Genomic DNA, 11,476 nt, shown 5'->3' with positions numbered 1-11,476 from the left:
CGCAGCGAAGGATGTCATCTCTTCACTGTTGAAGGAACTTCAGAAGAGAGATTTGGAAAACGTTATAAAAGAAGGAATGGGTGACGTTGGAAGGTGTGAAACTGCAGCAGAAGATGACAAGAAAGTAGTCGTTGTGAAGGAAGAAAAACAAGAAGGAGAAGAAGGACAAACAAGAAAACTTTTGATAAGGAAACCAAAGAAGAAACCAAAACGCAACAAGGTCTCTCACTCTTGGGCCCCCTTTGGATCCATAGTCCCGGTTTTGGAAACAGGCGAAAATAAGGTTCATAACGAACGAACTCAAGAGGAAAAAATCCAGAATAATTAAGAAGTCAGAAACAAAACAAATGAAAAATTAAAAAATAGAAAAATAAAATATAAAATAAAAAACCAAAAATTAATAAAAAAAAAAAAAAAAAAAAAAATTTAAGAACTAAAAAAAAAAAATTTGTGATAACATTTTTTATTTTTTTTGAAGGGAATGTTATTTTATTTTTATTTTGTGAAAGGTATATATTATGTTATTTTGTGAAAGGAAAACTATTTTCTATTTCACAGCGACGTAGCTTATTTTATAAAAGGAATATACCAGTATTATTATTTTTGAAAAAGGAATATTATTTTTTATTTCTTTTTTTTTAGGTTTAAGCATGCCATGCTTAACTGCCTAGGTTAATGATGTTTGGCTTAACTGCCTAGCATAATGATGCTTGTCTAAACTGCCTGGCATATTATTTTTTTTTTTTTTTAGGTTTAAGGATGTCAGGCTTAAGGCTTAACTGCCTAGGCTAATGATGCCTGTCTAAACTACCTGGCATATATATATATATATATATATATATATATATATATATATATATATATATATATATATATATATATATTTTAGGTTTAACAGCCTGGTATGTTATTTTTTTTTTTTTTTTTTTTTAGGTTTAAGAATGCCAGGCTTACCTGCCTAGCCTAAAAATGCTTGTCTTAACTGCCTGGCATACATTTTTTTTTTTAGGTTTAAGGATGCCAGGCTTAACTGCCTAGGCTAATGATGCTTGTCTTAACTGCCTGGTATATTATTATTATTTTTTTTTAGGTATAAGGATGCCAGGCTTAACTGCCTAGCCTAAAAATGCTTGTCTTAACTGCCTGGCATATTCTTTTTTTTTTTTTTATTAGGTTTAAGGATGCTTGGCTTACCTGCCTGGCATAATGATGCTTGGCTTAACTGCCTGGCCTAGTGATTTTGGCTTAACTGACCGGTCTAATGATGCTTGGCTTAACTGTCTGGCCTAATAATGCTTGGCTTAAATGCCTGTCCTAATGATGCTTGGCTTAACTGCCTGGCCTAATAATGCTTGGCTTAACTGCCTATCCCAATGATGCTTGGCTTAATTGCCTGGCCTAATGATGCTTGGCTTAATTGCCAGGCCTAATGATGCTTGGCTTAACTGCCTAGCCTAATAATGCTTGGCATAACTGCCTATCCTAATGATGCTTGGCTTAACTGCCTGGTCTAATGATGCTTGGCTTAACTGCCTGGCCTAATGATGCTTGGCTTAACTGCCTGGACTAATGATACTTGGCTTAACTGCCTGGCCTAATGATGCTTGGCTTAACTGCCCGACCTAATAATGCTTGATTTAACTGCCTGGCATAATGATGCTTGGTTTAACTGCAAGGCCTATTGATGCTTGGCTTAACTGCTTCGCCTAATAATGTTTGGCTTAACTGCTTATCCTAATGATGCTTGGCTTAACTGCAGGGCCTAATGATGCTTGGCTTAACTACCTAGCTTGATGATGCTTGGCTTAACTGCCTAGCCTAGTGATTTTGGGCTTAACTGCCTGGCCTAGTGATTTTTGGCTTAATTGTCATGCCTAATAATGCTTGGCTTAACTGCCTGGCAAAATTATGCTTGGCTTAACTGAAAGGCCTAATGATACTTGGCTTAACTGAAAAGCCTAATGATGCTTGGCTTAACTGCAGGGCCTTATGATGCTTGGCTTAACTGCCTAGCTTAGTGATGCTTGGCTTAACTGCCTAGCTTAGTGATGCTTGGCTTAACTGCCTAGCTTAGTGATGCTTGGCTTAACTGCCTAGCTTAGTGATGCTTGGCTTAACTGCCTAGCTTAGTGATTTTTGGCTTAACTGCCTGGCCTAATAATGCTTGGCTTAACTGCCTCGCAAAATGGTGCTTGGCTTAACTGAAAGGCCTAATGATGCTTGGCTAATCTGCCTGGCCTGATGATGCTTGACTTAACTGCCTGGCCTAATGATGCTTGGCTTAACTGCCTAGCCTAATGATTTTTGGCTTAACTGCCTGGCCTAGTGATTTTTGTCTTAACTGCCTGGCCTAGTGATTTTTGGCTTAACTGCCTGGCAAAATGGTGCTTGGCTTAACTGAAAGGCCTAATGATGCTTGGCTTATCTGCCTGGCCTGATGATGCTTGACTTAACTGCCTGGCCTGATGATGCTTGGCATAACTGCCTAGCCTAATGATTTTTGGCTTAACTGCCTGGCCTAGTGATTTTTGGCTTAACTGCCTGGCCTAGTGATTTTTGGCTTAACTGCCTGGCCTAGTGATATTTGGCTTAACTGCCTGGCCTAATGATGCTTGGCTTAACTGCCTGACCTAGAGATGCTTGGCTTAATTGCCTGACCTAATGATGCTTCGCTTAACTGCCTGGTCTAATGATGCTTGGCTTAACTGCCTGGCCTAATGGTGCTTGGCTTAACTGCCTTGGCTAAGGATGTCTGGATCAACTGACAGGGCTAAGGATGTTTGGCTTAACTACTTTGTCTGAGGGTGTATGGCTTAACTGCCTGGCCTAAGGATGTTTGGCTGGCCTGCCTTATCTAAGAAGGTTTGGCTTAACTACCTGGTCTATGTATGGCTGAAATATCCGGAAACAAACCGAAATGCTTAACTGGTTGGCCTAAAAAGAAGGGCCTAGGTGACTGGACTAAAAATGTTTGGCTTGAATGCCTGGACTAGGGATGTTTGGCTTACCTGACTTGTATAGGGATGCGAGGCTTAACTGCCTGGGCTAGGGTTGTATGGCTTAAATGCCTTGCCTTAGGAACTATGGCTTAGAGGCCATGCCTACGGAAGTTTTGCGTAACTGCCTCAGCTAAGGATGTTTGGCTTAACTGACTGGCCTAAGAATGTTTGGCTTAACTACCTGGCCTAAGGAGGGACGGCTTCACTACCTGGCATAGGGATGCTTGTCTTGACTGCCTAGCCTTATAATGCTTGTGTTAACTGTATTGCATAAAAATACTTGGCTTGGATACCTGGCATAAAGAAGCTTGCCTTAAATGCCTGGCATAAGGATGCTTAGCTTAAATGCCTGGCACAATTATGCTTGCCTTTGCAGAGCCGAATGATGTTTGGCTTAACTGGAGAGCCTAATAATGAATGACTTAAATCCCTGGCCTAATGATAAATGACTTAAATGCCTAGCCTTATAATGAATGGCTTAAATATCTTGTCTTAAGATGAAAGGCTTAAATGTCTAGCCTTGTAATGAATGGCTTAAATGCCTGCCCTTAGGATGAATGGCTTAAATGCTTGGCCATAAGATGAATGGCTTAAATGTCTGGCCTTAGGATGAATGGCTAAAATGCCTAGCCTTATAATGAATGGCTAAATGCCTAGGCTCACGATGAATGGCTTAAATGCCTGGCCTTAGGATGAATGATTTAAAAGCCTGGCCTTAGGATGAAAGGCTTAAATACCTGGCCTTGGGATGAATGATTTAAATGCCTGGCCTTACGATGAAAGGCTTAAATGCTTAGTCTTATATTGAATGGCTTAAATGCCTGGCCTTAGGAGGAATGCAATAAATGCCTGGCCTTATAATTAATGGCCTTAAAGCCTGGCCTTAGGATGAATGGCATAAATGCCTGGCCTTAAAATTAATGGCTAAAAGCCTGGGCTTGTAATGAATGGCGTAAATGCCTGGCCTTATTGTGAATAGCATAAAAGCCTGGCCTTGGGACTAATGGTTTAAATGCCTGGCTTTATAATGATTGGCTTAAATGATTGGCCTTAGTATGAATGGCTTAAATGCCTAGCCTTATAATGAAATGCTTAGATGCCTGGCCTTAAGATGAAAGGCTTTAATGCCTAGCCTTAAAATGTTTGCCTTAAATGCCTGCCCTTAGGATGAATGATTTACAAGCTTGGCCTTAGGATGAAAGGCTTAAATGCCTAGCCTTTTAATGAATGGCTTAAATGTCTTACCTTAGGATGAATGATTTAAAAGCCTGGCCTTAGGATGAAAGGCTTAAATGCCTAGCCTTATAATGAATGGCTTAAATGTCTTGCCTTAGGATGAATGATTTAAAAGCCTGGCCTTAGGATGAGTGGCTTAAATGCCTAGGCTTATAACGAATGGCTTAAATGTCTTCCTTAGGGTGAATTATTTAAAAGCCTGGCCTTAGGATGAAAGGCTTAAATGCCTAGTCTTATAATGAATGGCTTAAATGTCTTGCCTTAGGATGAATGATTTAAAAGCCTGGCCTTAGGATGAAAGGCTTAAATGCCTAGCCTTATAATGAATGGCTTAAATGTCTTGTCTTGGGATGAATGATTTAAAAGCCTGGCCTTAGGATGAGTGGCCTAAATGCCTAAGCTTATAATGAATGGCTTAAATGTCTTGCCTTAGGATGAATGATTTAAAAGCCTGGCCTTAGGATGAAAGGCTTAATGCCTAGCCTCATAATGAATGGCTTAAATGTCTTGCCTTAGGATGAATGATTTAAAAGCCTGGCCTTAGGATGAAAGGCTTAAATGCCTACCCTTATAATGAATGGCTTAAATGTCTTGCCTTAGGATGAATGATTTAAAAGCCTGGCCTTAGGATGAGTGGCTTAAATGCCTAGGCTTATAATGAATGGCTTAAATGGCTTGCCTTAGGATGAATGATTTAAAAGCCTGGCCTTAGGATGAAAGGCTTAAATGCCTAGGCTTATAATGAATGGCTTAAATGTCTTGCCTTAGGATGAATGATTTAAAAGCCTAGCCTTAGGATGAAAGGCTTAAATGCCTAGCCTTATAATGAATGGCTTAAATGTCTGGCCTTAGAATGAATGATTTAAAAGCCTGGCCTTAGGATGAGTGGATTAAATGCCTAGGCTTATAATGAATGGCCTAAAAGCCCTGCTTTAGGATGAATGGCCTAAATGGCTGGCTCTATAATGAATGGCTTAAATGCCTGGCCTTATATTGATGCTTAAATGCCTTGCCTAAGGATGCTTGGCTTTAGGAAAGGGTCGTGGGAACCAAGCCTGCAAATATAGAAGTTGGCAAAACCCACCTGATGATCCCTTTGGTCTGGGCGAAACCCTTAAGTATGACACAGTTGAAGTAATAGTAGTAGTAGTATGTATGAATGGAATCAATATGTATGTATGTATGTTTATACATATATATATATACATACATACATACATACACACACACACACACACACACATATATATATATATATATATATATATATATATATATATATAACCACGAAAAGAAAGATGTAAATACTGAATCGAAGTTAGTCTTAGCAGCGACATAATGTGACTCACAAAGTACTAACTTCACTCAAGTCTTTTAATTTGTCCTTTAATGACTAAAGCCTGCCTGACACTTGCGCGCATTTTTGCCACGCACTGGCACACATTGATGCGCGCCAGTGCGTACCACAAAGGTGTTTTTCCCGCACTGTTCACGACCAGTTCACTCCAGTTCGCGCATCGTTCACGCGACGTTCACGCGATGGCACGAATCGGCACGCGTAGTTCACGAGAGGTTCACGACACGTTCACGCGAGTTCACTCATCATTCCGCATTGTTTCCGCATCGTTCACGCCAGTTCACGAATTGGCCACTTCATATAAAAACGGGGCTTCTCCAACCCGAGGACATTCTTGGATTGGCTTCGGAAGAGACAACAATACTTTCTGTCAGAGACACCATTGCATTGAGGAGAAGAAACGTATCTTTTTCGTTTGTATTTTTTGTTGCCCTTTATTTTTGTTTCAATAAGAAAGCATTTGATTTACATATAAATAGCAGACATAAAATATGTACAAGTATTAAGAAAGCATTTTTTTTTTAACATTAAAAGCAGCAAACATGAAAAGTTTTTAGGCTGTTGATTTTAAGGTAATAGAGAAAAAAGTGTGTTAAAATAAGAAATCATTTTATTTTTACATTAAAACAGCAAACAGAAAAAATTTGTTTTGCTCTTCATTTTAAGGTAATAAAGAAGAATAAGTATGTTGATGAAATAAAACATCATTTTATTTTTACATTCAAACAGCAAACTTAAAAATTTCTTGGGTTTATTTTTCAGTTCATTTTTATTTAAAACAAAAGTTTTGGGTCTTGATTGGTAATAGAGGAAAATAAGTGTGTGCATGAAATAAGACATCATTTTATTTTTACATTCAAACAGCAGATATAAACAATTATCAAGTTTATATTTTTCTTTCCTTTTCATTAATTTTTTCGTTTCCTTTTTGTTTCTCTTCATTATAAAGTTATAGAAATAGTTTGAAATAAGACATCATTTTATTTTTACATTCAAACAGCAAATATAAAAATTTATTAGGTTTATTTTTCTTTCCTTTCCTTTTCATTAATTTTTTCGTTTCCTTTTTGTTTCTCTTCATTATAAAGTTATAAAAATAGTTTAAAATAAGATATAATTTTTTTTCACATTAAAACAGCAAATATAAAAATTTATTAGGTTTATTTTTCTTTCCTTTTCATTAATTTTTTCGTTTCCTTTTTGTTTCTCTTCATTATAAAGTTATAGAAATAGTTTGAAATAAGATATAATTTTTTTCACATTAAAACAGCAAATATAAAAATTTATTAGGTTTATTTTTCTTTCCTTTTCATTAATTTTTTCGTTTCCTTTTTGTTTCTCTTCATTATAAAGTTATAGAAATAGTTTGAAATAAGATATCATTTTTTTTCACATTAAAACAGCAAATATAAAAATTTATTAGGTTTATTTTTCTTTCCTTTTCATTAATTTTTTCGTTTCCTTTTTGTTTCTCTTCATTATAAAGTTCACGTCACTTCCCGCATCGTTCACTCCAGTTCACGCCAGTTCCCGCACTGTTCACTCCAGTTCACTCCAGTTGGCGCATCGTTCACGACTATTTCACGGCCATTTAGTGCGTGCCAATGCGTGCCACAAACTTTAAACATTTCAAAGTTCTGGGCACGCATGGCACGCATTGGTACGCTCTGGCACGCGAGTTCCCGCACTGTTCAAGACATTTTCATGGCTCGTTCACACATCAATGCATGCCAGTGCGTGCCACGAATCCGCGCAAGTGTCAGGCAGGCTTAAGATACATAATTTATACTCATCATTAGTCAGCTATCGTTATTTCTACGTACACACAAACACACACACACACACACCCACATGTCTCAATCCTTCGTCTTCTTTTCCTTTCAGTGATTCTTTTGCAATTACTAAGAACCCATTCTTATATTCCTAATGTCCATCTATTATTCGTCCTCATCATGATATGACCTACCCATGTCCATTTCTTTTTCTATGTTAGAATACCATCTACTTTAGTTTACTCTCATATGTATGTGTATACTCTATATATATATACAATATATATATATATATATATATATATATACACATATATATACATATATATACAGTATATATATATATATATATATATATATATATATATATATATATATATATATATACACACACACGATAGCTCGACCCGGACTAGTCAATATTGCCCTTACAAAGTTGGTTTGTTATAAGAAATCAGAGTAAAGTATCACACCATCACCAATCTGCAGTAGCCACTGTGGTGATGAATATGCACATGCCTGAGGCTTTTGTCATGCAATTGATTATAAATGGCTGTATTTGTTGTGGTTGGTAATATAATATATCCAGTATATATATATATATATATATATATATATATATATATATATATATATATATATATATATATATATATACTGTATATAGAATACCCTCTTCTTTAGTTTACTGTCATGTGTGTGTATATATATATATATATATATATATATATATATATATATATATATATATATATATATATATACACCCGAATGTAAACTAAAGTAGAGGGTATTCTAAAGCAAGAAAAAGAAATGGACATGGGTAGGTCATATCATGATGAGGACAAATAATAGATGGACATTAGGAATATAAGAATGGGTTCCTAGTAATTGCAAAAGAATCACTGAAAGGAATAGAAGATGAAAGATTGACGAAATATGAAAACATGCAGGTATAGATTGACATAGAATGACCACAAACAGACGAGAATGGAGACATATCTGAAGCCTTTATCATGAAATGAACTAGTAACAGCTGATGATGATGATAATAAAATATATATATATATATATATATATATATATATATATATATATATATATATATATATATATATATATATATATATATATATATATATATATATAAGCTTAATAAACGTTAAAATAATTGAAAATAATAATAATAATAATAATAATAATAATAACAATAATAATAATAATAATAATAATGGAATGACTTTTAATTTCCATATGAAATAACAAAAAAATAAAAAAATAAATCTTTCGATAGAGAAAAGGGAAAGTAAATAAAAATATGAATTAGTAATTTTTTTTTAGTTCTTAAATCTTTAACATTTTTCAGAGACTAAAACAAAATGGTGGAACTCGATACGAGATTAATTGTTATATTAATTTGATTTCTTTTTTTTTTCATATTTTCAAAGATTTCCCCCGGGGAGAAAAACGCAAGTCTTCTACTGGAGCAGAAAGAAATCTTCGGTGAAGAATTGCAGAAGAATCTTCGACCAAACGATGTCTTCAGAGGGCTTCACACCATCCCGTTCTCATCCGAGTCTTAATTAATACCTCATAAGAATTTTAACTTTTTCTTATAAATACAATTCTATCTATCGATCTATCTATCTATCTTTCTATATATTTCCTTCGGGGAAAAGAAATTACTAAAAGAATATTCAATGGCGGAATAAGATTCGTGTTTTGGGAAAAAATGAGAATATAGACAGACTTATGTCTTCTTCAAGAGCAGAAAGTTAGTTTGGGTGAAGACCGAGTGAAGATTTTTCTCAAAGCAAACGAAAACGTCTTCAAAGTCTCGCTTTCATTCAAATTATAATCGGAATCAGTTTCAGGAGACGATCTCGAAGCCAACGAAGACGTCTCCAGTCTTCAAAATTCCTTCAATCTCGGAGTTGATATTTCTGCGAGGACCTACCTCGATTTCTTCAAATTATACCTGATCAAAGTCAAGTGATCTGCATTCTGAGTTTTACAACGAAGATGTTCACAAACAACGCATTGAGAGCTATTAACGAGTACGGGAAGAAATATCTACTTGGAGGTCCCTCTTCCGAAGACGGGTTTCAGGACCAGCAATCCCGGTTGATGGAACTGGAAGGACTACGCCTCATTTTGGGAGGTAGTCTTCTGATGAGGAAATTCTGGGCCGAGGAGGGAAAGAGTGAGGCACTCGAGCATGTCTTGGACCAGAAGGAACTCGACGGAGTTTCTGAGGAGACGGAAGCTGACATCAGTGGGAAGGATCTTTTGCTTTCCGGCGAGGAGGAACAGCTGCTGCTGCCAGGAGGCACAGGGAGTGTTGTCTCTAATAGAGATGTACAAGTTCAGGTAGAGATAAACATCTTACCTCTAACAGAGATGTAGACGTTCAGGTAGAGACTGAACATCTTATCTCTAACAGAGATGTAGACGTTCAGGTAGATACTGAACATCTTATCTCTAACAGAGATGTAGAAGTTCAGGTAGAGACTGCACCAGTCTCTAACACAGATGTAACAGTTCAGACGAACGGACACACCGAGTTTGAAGATCTCAGTCGAAAAAATGAGAACATGGCTAAGGAACTTGCCAATAAACAGGCTGTGATTGAAGCCCATGAAACTCAACTTGCTGATTACTATCAATCAATTCTAGAGTTGAAAGCGGAGCTGAAAATGGCTCAGGAGAAAAATGATGTACAAAATCAGATAGAATCAGCACTTGTGAGAGAGAAGGAAGCTCTGACACAAGAGCTTGAAGATAAAGTGACTTTGGATGAAGAAAACACAATGAAAATCGTTCAGTTGAACGAGGAACTGGAAAAGGCCAAAAAGGAAATCGAGGCATGTGACGAGCTGAAATCGATCCTTCTGGCAGAGAATGAAGATCTTAAAAAATCCAATGAGGAACGAAGCTTCCTTAATGAAGAATTGTCTCTAGAGAAAATCAAACCAGAAAAAGAGCTGATGGAGAATCGTGCTAATGATCAGAAAAGAAGCCAAGGACACCAAAGTCTAGTAGAAGAGCTGCAGGGGGAGATTTCTAAAGCTCTAGTACAAAACCATGAGCTAAAGGAGGCAGTGTTCACAACAACAAAGAAGAACGAAGGTCTTCGAGAACAACTGGAGAACGAAGTTAAACGAGAAAAGAATTTGAACGGTAAGATTGTTCGAATGACCTACATAGAAGATCAAATGAAGAAAGAATTGTCCGCAGCGAAGGATGTCATCTCTTCACTGTTGAAGGAACTTCAGAAGAGAGATTTGGAAAACGTTATAAAAGAAGGAATGGGTGACGTTGAAAGGTGTGAAACTGCAGCAGAAGATGACAAGAAAGTAGTCGTTGTGAAGGAAGAAAAACAAGAAGGAGAAGACGGACAAACAAGAAAACTTTTGATAAGGAAACCAAAGAAGAAACCAAAACGCGACAAGGTCTCTTATTCTTGGGCCCCCCTTGGATCCATAGTCCCGATTTTGGAAACAGGCGAAAATAAGGTTCATAACGAACGAACTCAGGAGGAAAATATCCAAAATAATTAAGAAGTCAGAAACAAAACAAATAAAAAATTAAAAAAGCAAAAAAATATATAAAAATAAAAAACCAATAAAAATAAAAAATAAAAAACCAAAAAAAATTTAAAAATTAAAAACAAAAAAAATTTTGTGATAAGAATATTTTTTTATTTTTTTTTTTTTTTTTTGAAGGGAATGTTATTTTATTTTCATTTTATGAAAGGAATATATTCTTATGTTATTTTGTGAAAGGAATATATTCTTATTTTGTGAAAGGAATATATTCTTATGTTATTTTGTGAAAGGAAAACTATTTTTTATTTCATAGCGACGTCGCTTATTTTATAAAAGGAATATACCGGTATTATTATTTTTGAGAAAGGAATATTTTTTAATTTTTTTTTTTTTTTTTAGGTTTAAGGATGCCAGGCTTAACTGCCTAGCCTAATGATGCTTGTCTTAACTGCCTGGCATATAATTTTTTTTTTTTTTAGGTTTAAGGATGCCAGGCTTAACTGCCTAGCCTAATGATGCTTGTCTTAACTGCCTGGCATATAATTTTTTTTTTTTTTTAGGTTT

Source organism: Palaemon carinicauda, chromosome 42 (genome assembly GCF_036898095.1).
Source record: "Palaemon carinicauda isolate YSFRI2023 chromosome 42, ASM3689809v2, whole genome shotgun sequence".
Taxonomy (NCBI): Eukaryota; Metazoa; Arthropoda; class Malacostraca; order Decapoda; family Palaemonidae; genus Palaemon; species Palaemon carinicauda.
The sequence above is the reverse complement of the archived record's forward strand: the minus strand, read 5'-3'. Positions refer to the sequence as shown.